The 20,235-nt window shown below is 34.9% G+C and overlaps 1 long non-coding RNA gene across 6 annotated transcripts in view; it reads right to left on the reverse strand.

Annotated features, from left to right (window-relative positions):
• Window positions 1-20,235, reverse strand: part of LOC141516365 (uncharacterized) — a 105,993-nt gene that overhangs the window by 15,057 nt on the left and 70,701 nt on the right. For 5 of the 6 annotated variants that reach the window (XR_012476671.1, XR_012476669.1, XR_012476668.1 and 2 more), the window contains one exon: window positions 19,055-19,156. The exons of the other annotated variant lie outside the window; for it this stretch is intronic. This is a non-coding gene — a long non-coding RNA (uncharacterized LOC141516365). The remainder of the gene's footprint in view (window positions 1-19,054; window positions 19,157-20,235) is intronic. 6 annotated transcript variants of the gene reach the window in all.

Here is a 20,235-nt window from a genome sequence, read left to right on the forward strand (position 1 = left end):
TAAAGAACTGGCCCTGGAGTCAGGAGTACCTGGGTTCAAATCTGGTCTAAGACACTTAGTAATTACCTAGCTGTCTGGCCTTGGGCAAGCCACTTAACCCTATTTGCCTTGCAAAAAAAATTTTAAAAAAAGCTACAAGCATCATCTTCCCATGTAGGGATAAAATAGCTTAATCTTTTTGAATAACATTTTTTTCCTTTTTCCTGTTTACATTTTTCATGCATCTATTAAATCTTCTATTTGAAGACTTAATTAACTGTGCGACTCTCATCTTTTCAATAGGTAAATTTGAAAACTCATATTTCATTGAATATGCTTTGTTTTTCCTAGCTTTAGACTATTACTTGCATATTTCTTTTCCCAGTTTTTCCATTTGACTTCTAAAATCCCTTTTGAGTTCTTTCAAAAGGTCTTTTTTTGGATTTAAGACCAATTTATATTTCCCTCTGAGGTGTCACATGTTTGCCTTTTTCCACTGTCTTCTTCTGATATGGTGTTTTAATCTTCTTTGTTACCATTGTAGCTTTCTATATTCAGGGGTTTTTTTCTGTTTCTTACTCAATTTTAACCTAATTCATGATTAGGGAATTAGCTACTTGCTAACTAAGTTTATACATTGGGGTCTCAGGTGTTAGAGGCTTCCTAACTGCACTGGGGTTGCCTGGCTTAGTTGCATTGACTGCACAGTGGTTCTGTAGTGTGCAATTTGCCTTCTGTGCTTTTGGCTGGAGGTTGCACAATTGACCTGCTGTGCTGCTGGCCAGCTAATCCAGAACCAAATGGTCTTGGTTGCTGATCTTTGCTGTGGCTGAGAGCCTTCTCCTGCCTTCCCCATAACAAACTTGTGCTTGACCACCACCCCCTGCACTGATAAAATTCTTTCAAGATATCTTGAGCTGGATATTTTTGCGCATTTTGTTTCTCCAGGATCCATTTTGATGCTTAAGAATGTTATTTTTGAAATAAAGCGAAGTGAGCTCAGATAACTTCCTGGCTACTCTCTGTCATCTTGGTTCTTCAACCTTTCCCCTTCTTTTACCCTGTTATCAAGTTTTAGCAGAAACTAAGTTTGACTCTGCTTTGTTTCTCTGGAAATAACTTGAATCCATTATTTTTCATATGTGTGGCCCTATATAAGATAAATTAGATGACATTCTTAACTTTATTTTTCATAGATTTTAAAAGGCATTGAATATTAGTTAAGTAACCAATATCTCCAATTAGCAAATATGAAAATTAAGATCATATAAAAAAGGACTTAGAAGAAGCTGAAAGATGACCATAGTTAATAAGATATTTTGATATTTGGCATTTGTTTAAATTTAAGAAATATTGTACTATTTGGTAGGCAAGATATACAAATTAATACATCATGATTTCTGACTTCAGGGTTTTATAATTTTTCTAACAAAACTACAGAAATATATATAAACAATGAATTTATAATGTGGCACATGCACAGGAAATACATGGAAGGCTATCACAAGGCTTTTGGGCAAGTAAGTTCTTGTCAAGTTGATTGGAATAGGGAGGCTTGCTTTATTCTAAATGCTAACAAGGATTTTAATGGTCTGAGATGAGAAGAAGGGAATATATTCCTGGTATTTGGACTTGAAATATATTAATTCTTTTCAAACTGGATTTTGAAATAGAACTGAGCAATTCATTCTTATTTGAACTTTATTTTTTAAAGAGATAAAAACACAAATATTTGGAACAGTTCATTCATTATTATGAAGTATTTTTTCCACTTAATAATAGTGATTGATTTTATTGTGAATAATACAAATATTTTAATAAGTAGTATAATATCATAGTTTTTTTACATTTTGGTAGAGAGCAATAAAATCAGAGATAATGACTTCTATTTCGTTGTACATGGGCCAATAAATAAAGCAAGGAAAAAAGACAATATAGGAGTTGTCAGCATAAAGATGGAAAGTGAAATGGTCCTAGATCATAAAGATTACTAACAGCACTATTTTATAGATGGCAAAAATCTAATAATAAATAAATATCAACTATTCCTATTAATAAATGAATATATTTATATATATATGTGTTCATAAATATACATGTACACATGATTATAAAAATAAAATACAACACATTATTGTTGACCATTAACATGTGTTGCTCTATGGAACCCAGATTATTTTAATCTCTTCTTATATCATATTCAGTCAAGCTATAGTAAATATCTTTGATGCACATGAGATTGTGCTAATAATATACAATTCTAAAGAGCTCTAAAATTTAAACAGTGACACATCATGCATTTTATTTGGAGAACCTTGAAATATAACTGTGAAGTAGTTGCTAAAGTATTATATTATTCATTTATAAATGATGGAATTGAAGCTTGGCAAACTTAAATTACTTCTGTAGGATCAGATAAGTGGTATAGCTATGTTTCAATACAATTTCCTTAACCCCAAGTTCTACTTGCTCTAATCTAGTAGTATCAAAGTCAAATAAAAACAAATATCAGTAATTCATACATTAAGATCCCTTGAGTATGTGTTCACCTTGTTTTAAAATATCATATTATTTGTGTTTTATTATATTTTTATTATGTGGATATTTTCCAATTATATTGTCTTCTCTTTTGGTCCACATTCAATATTGTAGGCACTCGATATTGTGGTCTGTGAACTGAAACTCTGCTCTAAACCACAATACAGGATCTATGTCCTATATTGAATTTGGGGATTACAAAACTAAAAATAAAACAGCCTTAGGATACCTAAAACATATACCTAGATAAATATAGCGCAATGAAAGGAAGGGTGGAACATAAGAAGAAGAGATGCAGAAGATGAAGGGAAGAAAAAAACACAACTATGGAAATCAGTGAAAGCTACAAAAGATAGAGTGCCCTTGATCTGAGATTTGAAGTTTTCTGAAAAGGAAGTGTGTTATAAGTCGAGGAGATGTTGATGGAATGTATGCATTGCAGATGGATTGTCAAGTTGAGGAATTCTTACTAGCTGTTCAATATGGCTAGAATGTATCATATCTGAATGAGAATAATGTGAAATATCTGAAAATGCAGAGTGCAGATAGAATGTATTCCTAAAAATTTGTGTTTTATGTTAAAAATACTGAGCAACTCCTGAAAATTTCTACATAGGGAATTAACATGGCCAAATGTATTTATGAACATTATTATTTTTAACAACTGTCTGGGAACTTCTGGCCAAGATGGCAGAAAGAAGACAGGCACAGTCCTAAAGTCTCTTGATCTTTCCCCATCTATGATATGAAATAAACCTCTTAACAGAAATCTGACCCACAAAAGCCAGAAAGAAAAGCCAGGAGAAAGAACATCTACTTCAGGATTTGTCTTCTGCAGCCTTGAGTGAGTCCAGCAGGTGATCCAGCTGGTGAGTCCGGGCCCAGAGAATATCAGCTCCAGATCAGTTAGATAAGCTGTTGAATTGGAGTCAGGGAGCCTAAGAGTCTGAGAGCTGGACCTGCTTGATCAGTGGCGGGGCTTGAGTCAACTAGGGAGCAGAGGCACTGGTGTTGGCACTGACCCTCTGGAGATTGCTGATAGGCCTGATGGGAGAGTTCTGGTGAAGGAGAGCTGCAGACACCATCCCTGGGCTCCTCAGGTCTGAGGAACTCTGAGTCCAAACCTCTACTGTGGCTGAGGCCAGTTCCCAGAACAAACACAATCACAGACTACTTCTGCCTAAGGTACAAGTTTGTGAGCAGAAGAACCAGCACAGCTGACAATAGGGAGAGGGATGACCTCTCCCCAGGGTGAAGCCCACCACTGATTGAAGGCAAAAGTATTCAATAGCTTCAATCTCTCCCTTCAAGATAATGGAGAAGGCCTCAATCAATTTAACAGATACTCCAGAGAAAGCAACCAGAACCTCTTATTGGCCAGGTAGAGAAATGGCACTCAAAGAGTAAAGGGTCTAGGGATCCCAACACCAAACCCCTGTGAACCAGCCACTCCCCAACTCAAGGTTTTAGCAAAATGAAGAAAGGTCAGCAGAAAGGTGGATACATAGAAAAATTCTTGGAAGGAAGAGACCCTAACTTAGAGAGATCTGGAAACTCTGAGGAGAATATGATCTGGTCTCCAGCACAGAAAGACTTCCTTGAAGAAATAAAGGAGTTTAAAAATCAAGTGGAAAATATGGAGGAGACAATTAATACCTTGCAAAAAGAAAACAAATCCTTAGAAAATACAATTGGACAAATACAAAATGAGAATAATTCTCTCAAATACTCAATTGGGCAAATGCAAAAAGAAAATAATTCTCTCAAAACTCAATTGGTCAAATGGAAGACTCTTTCAAAAGTAGAATTGACCAATTGGAAAAGGAGTTGCAAAAGGTTAATGAAGAAAACTCCTCCCTAAAAAAAAAGAAGAGAGTCTGCAGAAATTAATGACTTCATGAGATAGCAAGATCCTGTCAAACAAAATCAAAAACTAGAAGAAAATGTAAAATAACTCATCAGCAAAACCCCTGACTTCGAGAATAGGTTGAGGAGGGGCAACCTGAGAATTATTGGAGTTCCTGAAAACATTGAAGAGAAAAAAAATAAGCCTGAACTTAATATTACAGGATCTAGTGATGGAAAATTGCCCTGATATCATGGAACTAGAGAGCAAAGAAGTTATTGAAAGAATCCATCACTTTTCCGCTCTGCCCAGAACGGGGGTACATATGGCGTTGTTCATGGTTTCTGTCATAACTTTCAAGGGAAACTTTCACAATGTCTGGAGCCCTGGATGTCTTGTAGATGAAGGAGGAGGATGTCCTCAAATTCCTTGCTGTGGGCACCTATTTGGGTGGAACCAATTTGGACTCCCAGATGGAACAGTATATCTACAAAAGGAAGAGTGATGGCATCTATATCATTAATTTGAAGAGAAATTGGGAAAAGCGTCTGCTGGCAGCTCGTGCTATTGTTGCCATTGAAAATCCAGATGATGTTAGTGTCATCTCATCCAGGAACACTGGCCAGAGAGCTGTTCTGAAATTTGCTGCTGCCACTGGCGCCACACCTATTGCTGGACGCTTCACCCCGGGCACCTTCACTAACCAGATCCAGGCTGCTTTCAGGGAGCCTCACCTCTTGATGGTCACTGATCCTCGTGCAGATCATTAGCCTTTGACTGAAGCATCATATGTTAACCTTCCAACCATTGCACTGTGCAACACAGACCCCCCACTTCGCTATGTGGACATTGCCATTCCATGTAACAACAAGGGAGCTCACTCAGTGGGTCTGATGTGATGGATGCTGGCCTGAGAAGTCATGCCAATGCGTGGTACAATCTCTGGGTCTGATGTGATGGATGCTGGCCTGAGAAGTCATGCCGATGCGTGGTACAATCTCCCATGAGCACCCATGGGAGGTCATGCCTGATCTTTACTTCTACAGAGATCCAGAGGAGATTGGAAAGGAAGAGCAGGCTGCAGCTGAGAAGGCAGTGACAAAGGAGGAATTTCAGGGTGAGTGGAGTGCACCTGCCCCAGAATTCACTGCTGCTCAGCCAGAGGTAGCTGATTGGTCTGAGGGCATCCAGGTGCCATCCGTGCCCATTCAGTAGTTCCCTACTGAAGATTGGAGTGCTCAGCCGGCTACTGATGACTGGTCTGCAGCTCCTACTGCTCAGGCCACTGAATGGGTAGGAACTACCACAAAGTGGTCCTAAGTTTTACCCAGATGCTCTAATAGTGTTGGAAAAATGTGGATGGAAAATAAACATTGGTTTCTTAACAAAAAAAAAAAAAAGAATGCATCGATGCCCTCCAGAAAAATATCCTAAAATGAAAACACCAAAGAATGTTCTGTCAAATTCCAGAACTATCAGATAAAAGAGAAAATCCTACAAGCAGCTAGAAAGAAACAATTTAAATATCAAGGAGCCACAGTAAGGATTACGTAGGACCATCAACATTAAGGGATCAAAGGGCCTCAACTGAGATATTTCAAAGAGCAGGGGACCTCAGAATGCAGCCAAGAATGCACTATCCCACAAAGCTGAACCTTCTCTTTCAAGGAAAAAGATGGACATTTGGAAGAATTCCAAAAATTCCTAATGAAAAGACCAGAGCTAAATGGAAAATTTGGACGTCAAAAAGAAGGTTCAAGACATGAAAAGGTATAAAAAGGAGGGGGGCTGTTAAAAAAATGCTATCCAATAAGTTGAAAGTGCCTATATCCCAGCATGGGGAAAAAGATTCTCATAAATCTTAAGAACTGTAATGCTAACAGAGAGAATATATCTAACCAGAAGTGATGGACATTCATGATCTATCCATGAGACTGCTATGCAATGGGATGAAAGTGGCTATAACCCCACTTGGGAGCAAGACTCTAATAACTCTCAAGAATTTAAACTCTATTAGATAGAATGTACTTAGCTAGAAGTAACGGATACTCAGAATTTTTTATGCTTCAGATAGAATGATTTTAAAAACACTACCTCCTTATAAAGGGGGACAGGAAGGAGATGGGAGGAGGGAGGAGATTGAATGGGGTAAATCTCATTACATGAAAAGGGACAAAATACCTATGGTAAGAGAGGGGAAGAAGGGAGGAGATGAGAAACACCTGAATCTTCTCATCAGATTAGGCTTAAAGTCAACTTACACACATACATAGTTAACTTATAACCTTTCAAGTATTAGAAGGGGAAAGGGGGAGGGGGAAAAGGGGGAGGGGGAACTAACAAAAGGAAGGAAAGGGAAAAGAGAAAAAGGGAAATAGGAATGAAAGGGGAGGGGTGATATAGGAGGGTAAACAAACTGAAGGGGATGGTATTCAGAAAAAATACTGGGGAATACAGATAAGGGGGGAAGGGGTGAAAATACAAACAGAAAGAAGATAGCATGGAGAGCAATAAAGAATTAGTAACCATAACATTGAATGTGATTAGAATGAACTCTCCCTTAAAACATAAGTGAATAGCAGAGTGGATTAAAAACCAGAATCCTACAATATGCTGCTTACAAGAAACTCATTTGGAGAAGAGAGATACATATAGAGTAAAGGTAAAAGGTTTGAACAAAATATATTTTGCTTCAGCTGAAATGAAAAAAGCAGGGATAGCAATCCTTTTCTCAGACAAAGCAGCTGCAAAAATAGATAGCTTTAAAAGAGATAAGGAAGGAAACTTTATCCTCCTAAAAGGTACCAAAGACAATAAAATTATTTCAATACTGAATATGTATGCACCCCATGGGATAGCACCTCATTTTTAGAGGAGAAGCTGAAAGAACTACAGAAAGACATAGACAGCAAAACTCTACTAATGGGGGACCTCAAACTCCTGCTTTCAGATCTAGGTAAATCAAAACATAAAACAAAAAAGAAAGAAGAAGATACAAGGAAATTAGATTGTTAGAAAAACTTGATATGGCAGACTTATAGAGGAAATTGAATGGGGATAGAAAGGAATATTTCATTTTCTCTGCAGTACATGGAATGTATACAAAAATTGAGCATGTACTAGGACATAAAAACCTAATGATCAACTGAAGAAAGGCAGAAATAGTGAATAAATCTTTCTCAGATCACAATGCAATAAAAATAATATGCAATATTGGGCCAAAGAGATATAGACCCAGAACCAATTGGAAAATGAATAAACTCATCTTAAAAATGAGTGGATCAAAAAACAAATTATAGAAAAATTAATCATTTTATCCTAGATAATGACAATAATGAAACAACATATGAAAACCTATGGGATTCACTCAAAATGGCTCTCAGTGGATATATTATATCTTTAAATGCTTGCATGAATAAGTTAGAGAAAGAAGAAATCAATGAACTAAACATGAAACCAAAAAAAAGAGAAAGAACAAACTAAAAATCCCTAATTAAATACCAAATTAGAAATTCTAAAAATTAAAGGAGAAATTAATAAAACCAAGAGCAAAAAACTATTGAAGTAATAATTAAACCAAAAGTTGGTTTTATGAAAAAAACTATAAAATTGATAAACTCCTGGTCAATTTGATTAAAACAAGAAAGAAGAAAGCCAAATTGCTAGTATCATAAATGAAAAAGGTGAACTCCCCACCAGTGAGGAGTAAATTAAAATAATAATTCAAAATTATTTTGCCCAAATCTATGCCAATAAATTTAATAATCTAAGTGAAATGGATGAATATTTACAATAATGTAAACTGCCCAGGTTAAATGAAAAGGTGATTAAATACTTAAACAGCCCTATTTCAGAAAAAAGAAATTCAACAAGCCATCATTGAACTCACTCAGAAAAAAATCTCCAGGGCCTGATGGATTCACAAGTGAATTCTACCAAACATTTAAGGAACAATTGGATCCAATATTATATAAACTCTTTGGAAAAAGAGGTAAAAATGGAACTCTGCCTAACTCTTTCTGTGAAACCAACATGGTGCTAATGCCTAAACCAGGAAGAATTAAGACAGAGAAAGAAAATTATAAACCTATCTCCCTGATGAATATAGATGCAAAAATCTTAAATAAAATCTTAGCAAAATGATTATAACAAGTTATCACTAGGATAATACATTATGGTCAAGTAGGACTTATTCCAGAAATGCAAGGTTGGTTTAATATTAGGAAAACTGTTAGTATACTCAATTATATCAACAACAAAACTATCAGAAATTATATGATCATATCAATAGATGTTGAAAAAAGCTTTTGACAAAACACAACACAAATTCCTATTAAAATTCCTATTAAAAATGGACTGTTACAATAATTAGCAGTATCTATCTGAAACCATCAACACAGATTATATTCAATGGGGAGAACATAGAGGCATTCCCAATAAGAACAGGGTTGAAGCAAGGGTGCCCATTATCACCACTACTATTCAATATCATATTAGAAATATTAGCTTCAGTAATTAGAGAATTAAAAAATTGAAGGAATTAGAATTGGGAAGGAAGAGACAAAAGTCTCACTCTGCAGATGACAAAATGGTTTACCTAGAGAATCCCAAGAAATCATCCAAAAAACTACTAGAAATGATTAGCGGTTTTAGGAAAGTTGCAGGTTATAAAATAAACCCTCATAAATCCCCAACTTTTCTATAGATGTCTAGCAAGACACAGCAGGAAGAGCTAGAAAGAGAAAGCCCATTCAGAGTAATATCAGACAATGTAAAATACCTGGGAGTTTATATGCCAAGACAGACTCAGAAACATTTTGAAAAAAATGATAAAACACTTCTCACACAAATTAAATCAGAGTTAAATAACTGGGCAAATATCAACTGTCATGGATAGGTAGAGCTAATATAATAAAAAATGACAATTCTACCAAAAATAAACTACCTGCTTAGTACCCTGCCAATCAAAATTCCAAAAATGTACTTTAATGAGTTAGAACAAGTTGTTAATAAATTCATATGGAGAAATACAAAGTAAAGAATTTCCAGGGATTTAATGAAAGAAAGTGCAAAAAAGGGGAGCTCAGCCCTACCTGAACTAAAATTATTTTATAAAGCATCAGTCATCAAAACTGTTTGGTATTGGCTAAGAAATACAGTGGTGGTCCAGTGAACTAGACTAAGTGCAATAGTAGGAAATGATTATACTAATTTTCTGTTTGATAAACCAAAAGAGTACAGATATTGGGATAAAAACTCTCTCTTTGCTGAAAACTGTTGGGAAAATTGGAAGTTAGTATGGAAGAAACTTAGATTAGACCAACACCTCACACACTTTACCAAGATAAGAGCCAAATGGATGCAGGATTTAGACAGGAAAACAATACTATAAGCAAATTCGAAGATCAAGGACTAGTTTACCTGTCAGATCTATAGAAAGGGGAGCAGTCTATGACTAAGGAAGAGATGGAGAACATTACCAAAAAATAACAAAATGATTTCTATTACATTAAATTAAAAAGCATTTGCACAGATAGAACCACTGTAACCTATATCAAAAGAAATGTAGTAAATTGGGAAACAATCTTTAAAACTAATGATTCTGACAAAGGACTCATTTCTAAAATATACAGAGAACTGTGTTATATTTAAAAAAAAATCCATTCTCCAATTGACAAATGGTCAAAGGATATACAAAGGCAATTTAGAGATGAGGAGATCAAAGCAATCCATAGCCATATGAAAAATTGCTGTAAATAATTAATTATTAGAGAAATGCAAATTAAAGGTTCTCTGAGGTACCACCTGACACTTCTCAGACTGGCCAATATGACCAGAAAGGATAATGATCATTGTTGTAAGGGTTGTGGGAAATTTGGGACACTGTTACACTGTTGGTAGAGCTGTGAACTTATCCAAAGATTCTGGAGAGAAATTTGGAACTATGCCCAAAGGGCAACAAAAATGAGCATACCCTTTGATCCAGCAATACCACTACTGCTTCTATACCCTGAAGAGATGATGAAAAAGGGTAAAATCATCACTTGTTCAAAAATATTCATAGCAGCCCTGATTGTGGTGGCAAAGAATTGGAAATCAAGTAAATGTCCTTCATTTGGGAAATGGCTTTGCATGAATTGATGCTGAGTAAGATGAGCAGAACCAGAAAAACAATGTACACCCTCACAGCAATGTGGGGGTGATGTTCAACCTTGATGGACTTACTTGTTTCATCAGTGCAACAATCAGAGACAATTTTGGACTGTCTTAAATGGAGAATACCATCTGTATCTAGATAAAGAACCATAGAGTTTTAACAAAGTTCAAGGACTATTCACTTTAATTTTTTTTTAGGTTTTTGCAAGGCAAACAGGGTTAAGTGGCTTGCCCATGGCCACACAGCTAGGTAATTATTAACTGTCTGAGACTGGATTTGAACCCAGGTACTCCTGACTCCAGGGCCAGTGCTTTATCCACTATGCCACCTAGCCATCCCTATTCCCTTTAACTTAGGAAAAAATATATCTTATTGTCTGTTCTTGTTATTTCGTATACTTTTTGTTTCTTCCTTAAGGATATGATTTCTCTCTCATCATACTCAATTTGGATCAATGTACAACATGGAAACAAAGTAAAGACTGACAGATTGCTTTCCATGGGGTGTGGGGGGGGAGGGAATTAAGATTGGGGAAAAATTGTAAAACTCAAATAACATCTTTAAGAAAAAAGCAACTGTCTGAAGAATGGATTCCTCTTTGCTAATTTTTCACTATTTTATATCCATTTATTTCCTTCTTTGTTCATAAAAATGCACTCTTGTTTTTGCTTTCTTCTGTATGTGACACCTTCTGAGACATATTTTCCCCAATTATCAAGGTTCATATTGATGTCTAGTTTCTGAATTTATCAACTTTAATTCATAGAACAAACTGTAAATTATTCAGTTTGCTAGTCACCAAAAATGAATTGAAGAAATGCATAATGGGCATTGGTAACTTATAGCCTGTCATCAACAATTAATTGTGCAGTTGAAGTAGAGTAAAGCATATTCACAAGAATAGCATGTCTGTCAGTTATGAAGGAGAACCAGGGAAAATTAATTTATACCCTGTATTCTTTATTGGTGTTCACTATTATGAAAGTTCTTAAATACCCTTTCTCATCCCACCTTTGCCTGAGAAAAGCATCCTGAGACACTGATTCATGAAAGGGCACAAAAAGATGGCATGAATCCTTTTTCATTCAACTATTTTTGAAGGAATAACCAATTCAATAAGGTTGAAATTCAAGAAAGTATTAACATCAACTAACTGATAAACCTTTATTAAGTATACAGTATTTAATAGGAAATAAAATAATCTTTTTCTTCCATTTATTTAGCCTTGTATTCTTTCCCTGATGATTATAAGATTATCATTAAATATTATTATTTCCCTCTTCATAATTAGAAGACTAACATCCTAAAAGAACAAATTTCTTTCATATTCTACTCACTTTTCTTTTTTTTTGGTGTAGATATCATAGCTTTCACATGATAGAAATATTTCTTCTGAAGCTCTTTTGAAAATCACTATATAACACTTATGACCAAGATGGTGGAGAGAAGACAGGCACAATACTAAAATCTCCTGATCTTCCCCATCTATGTTTTGAAACAAATCTCTTAAGAAAAATCTGATCAGCAAAACACAGAAAGAAAAGCCAGGAGAAAGAGCATCTACCTCAGGATTTCTCTTCCTCAGTCATGGGTGATTCTGGGTGCAGAGGGCAGATCAGCCCCAGATCAGCCTGATTAGCAGCAGGGTTGGAACCCAGGGGCCTGAAGGACAAAGAACCAGACCTGCTTGATAAGCAGTGGGGCTAGAGCCTGGCCAAATTAAGGGCTTGGGTCAACTAGTGAGCAGAGGCTTTCATGTTGGTGCTGACCATCTGGACCTTGCTGACAGTACTGGGGGTAGAGTTCCAGTGCAGGAGAGCTGCGGGCATCATCCCTGGGCTCCTCTGATCAGAAGGAACTCCTAGTCCATGTCTCCATTTCCACTGAAGACTCTTCCCAGAACAAATGCAATTACAGACTAATTCTTCCCCAGGCACAGGTGAGTGAACAGAAGAACCAACTTAGCTGACAATAGGGAAATGGATGACCTGACTCCAGGGTAAAGCCCACTATTGATTGAAGACAATTTTATTTAACAGCTTCAATCATTCCCTCCAGGCCAAGGGAGAAGGCCTCAATCAATGTCACAGATACTCCAGAGAAAGCAACCACTGGCCAGCTGTAGAAATTATACTCAGTGAGCAATTACTCTAGGAATCACAGCATCAAACCTCTGTGAACCAACCCCTTCCCAACTCAAGGTTTTAGCAAAATGAAGAAAGGTTATTGGAAAGGTGGATCCACAGAAAAATTCTTGGAAGGAAAAGACCCTAACTCAGAGAGACCTAGAACCTCTGAGGAGAATATGATCTGGTCTCCAGCACAGAAAGACATCCTTGAAGAAATAAGGAAGGAGTTTGAAAATCAATTGGAAAATTTAGGAGAGTCAATTAACACCTTGCAACAAGAAAACAAATCACTGGAAAATACAATTGGACAAATATAAAATGAGAATAATTCTCTCATATCCTCAATTAGGAAAATGCAAAAAGAAAAGACTCAAAACCTCAATTGGACAAATGCAAAACTCTTTCAAAAATAGAACTAACCAAATGGAAACAGAGTTGCAAAAGGTAAATGAAGTAAACTCCTCTCTTAAAAAAGAATGGAGTCTCTGGAAAGTAATGACTTCATGAGACAGCAAGAGTCTGTTAAAAAAAATCCAAAAAATAGAAAAAAATGGAAGAAAATGTAAAATACCTTATCAACAAAACCAATAACATCGAGAGCAGATCAAGGAGGAGCAACCTGAGAATTATTGAACTTCTTGAAAACACTGAATAGAAAAAAAGCCTAGACTTAATAATGCAGGATCTAGTGATGGAAAATTGCCCTTATATCATGAAACCAGAGGGAAAAGTGTTATTGAAAGGATACATCGATCCCCTCCAGAAAGAGATATGAAAATAAAAACACCAAAGAATGTTGTGACCAAATTCCAGAACTGTCAGAAAAAAAGAGAAAATCCTGCAAGCTACCAGAAAGAAACAATTTAAATATCAAGGAGTCACAGTAAGGATTATGCAGGACCTGGCTGAATCAACATTAAGGGATCAAAGAGCCTGGAATGAGGCATTCTGAAGTGCAAGGGAATGCAGCCAAGAATGCACTATCCCACAAAGCTGAGTCTTCTTTTTCAAGGGAAAAGATGGACATTTAACAATGTTGAAGAATTCCAAAAATTCCTGATGGAAAGACCAGAGCAAAATAGAAAATTTGGCCATGAAACAGGGGGTTCAAGAGACACATGAAAAGGTAAAAAAGGGGGGGGGGTAAAGGAAAAAAACCTGATATCCAATAAGATGAAACTGGCTATATTCTAGCATGGGAAAAAGATACTTATAAATCTTGAGAATTGTAACTCTAAGAGAGAGAATATACCAAGCCAGAAGTGATGGACACTCATGACTTATCCATGAGACTGCTATCTAATGGGTTGAAATTGGCTATAAACCTGCTTGTGAGAAAAATTCTAATAATGCTCAAGAATTGTATCTTTATTAGATAGAATGTACTTAGCTAGAAGTTATGGATATTCATAATTTTCTATGACTCATATAGAATGAATGCCAGGAAGACATAGACAGCAACAAAACTCTACTAGTGGGAGATCTCAACCTCCTGCTCTCAGATCTAGGTAAATTGAATCATAAAATAAACAAGAAAGAAGTTAAGGGAAGAAATAGATTATTAGAAAAACTAGATATGACAGACTTATGGAGGAAACTGAATGGGGATGGAAAGGAATATAATGTTTTCTCTGCAGTACATGGAACTTATACAAAAATTGACCATGTACCAGGCCATAAAAACCTAATGCTCAACTGCAGAAAGGCAGAAATAGTGAATATATCTTTCTCAGATCACAATGCAATAAAAATCATAGGCAATATTAAGCCAGGGAGATACAGACCTAGAACTAATTAGAAACTGAATAACCTCATTTTAAAGAATGAGTAGATAAAAAAAAAACAAATTATAGAAAGAATTAATTATTTTATACTAGATAATGACAATAATGAAACAACATACCAAAACCTATAGGATTCACTTGAAGCAACTATCAGGGGATATATTATATCTTTAAATGTTTATGTGAATAAATTAGAGAAAGAGGAAATCAATGCACTAAATATGCAACTAAAAAAATTAGAGAAAAACAAATTAAAAATCCCCAATTAAATACAAATTAAAAATTCTAAAAATTAAATCAATATAATCTAAAGCAAAGAAAGTATTGAGTTAATAAATAAAACCAAGAATTGTTTTTATCAAAACACCAATACCATAAATGGAAAAAGGTAAACTTACCACCAATGAGGAGGAAATTAAAGAAATAATTCAGAATAATTTTGCCCAACTCTATGCCAATAAATCTGACAATCTAAATGAAATGGATGAATATTTACAAAAATATAAGTTGCCCAGGTTAAATGAAGAGGAGATTAAATACCTAAACAACCCTATCTCAGATTCAACAAGCCATCATTGAACTCACTAAGAAAAAATCTCCAGAGCCTGGTGGATTCACAAGTGAATTCTACTAAACATTTAAGGAACAATTGGTTCCAAATCTATATAAACTCTTTGGAAAAATAGGGGAAGAATGAACTCTGCTTAACTCTTTCTATGAAACCAATATGGTTCTGATACCTAAACCAGGAAGAGTTAAGACAGAGAAAGAAAATTATAGACCTATCTCCCTGATGAATATAGATACAAAAATCTTAAATAAAATCTTACCAAGGATAATACATTTTGACCAAGTAGGAGTCATCCCAGGAGTGCAGGGTTGGTTCAATATGAAGTAAATTGTTAGTATATAATAAATTAAATCAACAACAAACCTATCAAATTATATGATCATATCAATAGATTCTGGAAAAAGATTTGAAAAAAATATAGCACCCATTCCTACTAAAAACACTAGAGAGTGTAGAAATAAATGGGCTCTTCCTTAGAATAATAAGCAGTATCTATCTGAAACCATCAACAAGTATTATATTCAATGGGGAAAGACTAGAATCATTCCCAGTTAAAGGCAATCCCAAAAAGAACAGGGTGAAACAAGGATGCCCATTATCACCACTACTATTCAATATCATATTAGAAATGTTAGCTTCAGCAATTAAAGAAGAAAAAGAAATTGAAGGAATTGGAATTGGGAAGGAATAGACAAAACTCTCACTCTTTGAAGATAACATAATTGTATATCTAGAGAATCCAAAGAAATCATCCAAAAACTACTGGAAACAATTAGAACTTTAGCAAAGTTGCAGGATAGAAAATAAACCCTCATAAATCCTCAACTTTTCTATAGTTGTCTAGCAAGATGTAGCAGGAAGAGCTGGAAAGAGAAATTCCAAGGTAACCTGAGACAAAATAAAATACCTGGGAGTCTATTTGCCAAGGCAAACTCAGAAACTTTTTTAAAACAATTTTAAAACACTTCTCATGCAAATTAATTAGATTTAAATAACTGGGCAAACATCAACTGCTCATGGATAGCTCGAGCTAATATAATAAAAAATGACAATTCTACCAAAAACTAAACTACCTTCTTAGTGCCCTACCATTCGAAGTTCCAAAATATTACTTTAATGAGTTAGAAAAAGTTGTAAGTATATTCATATGGAGAAATAAAAAGTCAAGAATTTCCAGGGATTTAATGAAAAAAAGTTCAAAAGAAGGTTGCTTAGCCCTACCTTATCTAAAATTATATTATAAAGCATCAGTCATCAAAATGTCTGGTTGGCTAAGAAATAAAATGGTGGCCCAGTGTTATAGACTAGGTGTAATAGCAGGAAATGATTATAGTAATCTGCTGTTTGATAAACCCAAAGAGCCCAGCTATTGGGATAAAAACTTTCTTTTTGATAAAAACTGCTGGGAATGTTGAGAGTTAGTATGGAAGAAACTTATATTAGACCAACACCTCACACCCTATAACAAGATAAGTCCAAATGGATACAGGAGTTAGATATAAAAACAATATTATAAGCAAGTTTGAAGATCAAGGAGTAGTTTACCTGTTAGATCTATGGAAAGGTAAGCAAGAGATGGAGAACACCATTAAAAACAAACTAGATAATTTCAATTACATTAAATTAAGAAGCTTTTGCACAAACAAAACCACTGTAACCAAGATCAAAAGAAATGTAGTTAACTGGGACTCAAACTTTACAACTAATTTTTCAGACAAAGGACTCATTTCTAAAATATACAGGTAACTGAGTCATAATTTTAAAAAATAAAAGCCATTCCCCAATGACAAATGGTCAAAGGATATGCAAAGGCAATTTACAGATGAGGAGATCAAAGCATTCCATAGTCATATAAAAAATTGCTCTAAATCATTACTTATTAGAGAAATTCAAACTAAAGCTTCTCTGATGTACCAACTGACACCTTTCAGACTGGCCAATATGACCAGAAAGGATAATGATAATTGTTGGAAGGGTTGTGGGAAATCTAGGACAGTATTACATTGTTGGTGGAGCTGTGAACTCATCCAACCTTTCTGGAGAGAAATTTGGAACTGTTCCCAAAGGGCAACAAAAATGTGCATACCCATTGATCCATAAATACCACTACTGGGTTTATACACTGAAAAGATGATGACAAAGGGTAAAAATATCAAAAATATTCATAGCAGCCCTGTTTTTGGTGGCAAAGAATTGGAAATCAAGTAAATGTCCTTCAGTGGGGGAATGGCTTAGCAAACTGTGGTATATGTATGTCATGGAACACTATTGTTCTATGAGAAACCAGGAGAGATGGGAATTCAGGGAAGCCTGGTGGGATTTGCATGAACTGATGCTGAGTGAGATGAACAGAACCAAAAAACACTGCACACCCTAACAGCAACATAGGGGCGATGATCAACCTTGATGGACTCACTTAATCCTTCAGTGCAACAATCAGAGACAATTCAGGGCTCTCTGCAATGGAGAATATCATCTTTATCCAGAGAAGTCCAATAATTATTACCTTTAATTTAGGAAAATAAACCTGATATCTTATTGTTTTATCCTGCTCTCCCTTATACTTTATGTTTCTTCCTTAAGGGTATGATGTCTCTTTCATCACATTCAATTTGGATCAATGTATATACCATGGAAGCAACGTAAAGATTGACAAATTGACTTCTGTGGGGGATGGGGGGAGGGAATTAAGATTAGGGGAAAAATTGTAAAACTCAAAATAAATAAAATATTAATAAAAAGAAAGTAACTTGTTCCATTCCTTTAATCAAAGATGATCTTATTTTTATAAATTTGAAGTACCACAGAGTATTTGCTTACATAAATGTATATACATATATGTGTGTATATGTTTGTAGATAAGTAAGCATATGTCTATATATTAGCATTTAAAGCAGCCCTCTCTAGGGTATGGATGGGGAAGGAAATATAAAAGAAAATAAAATTAAAAAGTACACATCAGGAAACAAAAGGAAATCTAGAAAAAACTGTCTATCTTTGAAAACAATTTAGTATTTATTTCATCGCTTTTCTTGAAAGAGAAATGTATTATTTTATATTGAATTGTCTCATATATTCTGTTGTGTACATGGAAATGTGGTTTTTCTTTTTTATCTATGTTTAAAATGAATAAAGAATTTTTTTAATAAAAGGAAAAATTGAATGTTAAAAAAATCATTATATATCTGAACATTTTCTTCATTTTATATGTCTGGCAACACAGTTTACCCAGTTAATGGCAGTCAGTAGCAACATATGCATTCACACACACACACACACACACACACACACACACACACACACACAAACACACACAATCTTTATAGCCACAAGAGGACAACATAGACTGGAGTTGCTTCCCATCCTCCTTCAGTACCTCCAAAACCGCAGTCTTCACAGGCTACATACAGGTCATCATGTTTATTCCCCAAGGAATTCTGAAGATCTAAAACTCACAATATTACCTTACCTCAACAGATATCAGAACAAGGAAATCTAGAAAAAACTGTCTATCTTTGAAAACAATTTAGTATTTATTTCATCGCTTTTCTTGAAAGAGAAATGTATTATTTTATATTGAATTGTCTCATATATTCTGTTGTGTACATGGAAATGTGGTTTTTCTTTTTTATCTATGTTTAAAATGAATAAAGAATTTTTTTAATAAAAGGAAAAATTGAATGTTAAAAAAATCATTATATATCTGAACATTTTCTTCATTTTATATGTCTGGCAACACAGTTTACCCAGTTAATGGCAGTCAGTAGCAACATACAAGTAGCAACATATGCATTCACACACACACACACACACACACACACACACACACACACAAACACACACAATCTTTATAGCCACAAGAGGACAACATAGACTGGAGTTGCTTCCCATCCTCCTTCAGTACCTCCAAAACCGCAGTCTTCACAGGCTACATACAGGTCATCATGTTTATTCCCCAAGGAATTCTGAAGATCTAAAACTCACAATATTACCTTACCTCAACAGATATCAGAACAACCTCATTTCCTCATTTTGTACATTTCAACTAACCTGAAGTATTTGCTGTTTCATATGTAGCTGAAGTATATGCTGAAACTGAAAAGCATACAGAAGTCTTACATGTTGAAAAAGCTTTTGATACTTCAAGTTCTCCTAGAGTTGGCAAACAGAATTGATTAAAAAAAAAGATAGTTGTTAGTCCTTCTGCTAATATGGGCAAAGGCACAATACTCTTGCTCCACCTTTTTAACATTCATAGCAGATTAAAATTAGAAGGGGTACTGAGATTGGAAATTGCAAAAGACAGGTATCTGCTCGTATTCTGGCCTCACAGTCTTCTATATTTAGAGAAATTTGGGAAAAATAAGAAAACTATTCAGGCATTGATTAGCTGCAAGAAGGAAACAAGCACAATTTTGCCAATAACTTTGAAAATTTAATTTTAAAATGAGTTGGTGGGTTCTTTCTAAACTAGTTTGAAGATCAGGCATTTAAATCATTTCCCTCTATTCAATATAGTTTTATGATTCTTTTGTTCTGTGAATATAATGTTGGCCATCTTATTTATTTTTAATTTAAACAATAAAAAGGACCAAGATGAACTTTTATTTTTTGCAAGAAAAAAGTAATCACATAGTATCTTTGTCACATATCAAGAGAAAAAAATTACTCATTGAATTCCAAGAAAATTCTATACATCTGGAATGTCATTCTAAGTAATTACACTTCCCAATCTAAAGAAGAAACTAGGTGGCAATAGAAAAAATAGGACTTAGTCTAAAATCAGGAGGACCTGAGTTCAAATCTAGACTTAGCCACTTTCAGCTGTGGGATACTGGGAAAGTTAATTAATTTCACTTTCATATTTCCTTAAATATAAAGTAGGCATAATAAAAACACCTACCTTGTTGGGCTCTAGTGAGTATCAAGTGAAATAAGTAAAACTTAGGGATCGGCACAATAGTAGATGTTATGCCTAAATCCTTATTCCTCTCCTCCCTTTTCCCCAAATAAATATTTTTACTTAATCTTGGTGAATTTGTGATACTTCACGTGTAAGAAATAAAATGTATATGATATTAAAATATTTGGCTTTATTAGATTCTAACACTCAAGTATCTCATTTTTTCTCAAATTTGTGGCAACAGAGAACATTAGCTAATTATTTTCTATTCTTTTCATGAATTTGTCCCCTTTTATCTTTGGGAAAGTTTTTTAAGTGAAATGTAGTG

Source organism: Macrotis lagotis, chromosome 3 (assembly GCF_037893015.1).
Source record: "Macrotis lagotis isolate mMagLag1 chromosome 3, bilby.v1.9.chrom.fasta, whole genome shotgun sequence".
Lineage (NCBI taxonomy): Eukaryota > Metazoa > Chordata > Mammalia > Peramelemorphia > Peramelidae > Macrotis > Macrotis lagotis.